This window comes from Chaetura pelagica, unplaced genomic scaffold (genome assembly GCF_000747805.2).
Source record: "Chaetura pelagica isolate M959 unplaced genomic scaffold, ChaPel_1.0 scaffold291, whole genome shotgun sequence".
Lineage (NCBI taxonomy): Eukaryota > Metazoa > Chordata > Aves > Apodiformes > Apodidae > Chaetura > Chaetura pelagica.
Window position 1 is genome coordinate 18616 of NW_009952148.1, and position 264 is coordinate 18879.

Here is a 264-nt window from a genome sequence, read left to right on the forward strand (position 1 = left end):
CCGGCTGAGGAAGCAGTGGCTGCCATGAGGTCTCCCCTCAGTCTCTGCTCCTCATCCGGCTTCTCCTCTAAACCCTTCCACGACCCCCTCGGGCCTCGTGCCCGCAGCTCCAAACCCCGGGGGCAGGAAAACCCCGCGGCCCGACCCTCGGTTCTTAAACCGAAACCAAAACAAACCAGACCCGGGGCCGCTCAGGGTTTTGGGGACAAACTGAGGCAGCGCCGGCCGCTCGTCCCACGACCCCCGCCCCCCCACAATGTGCCC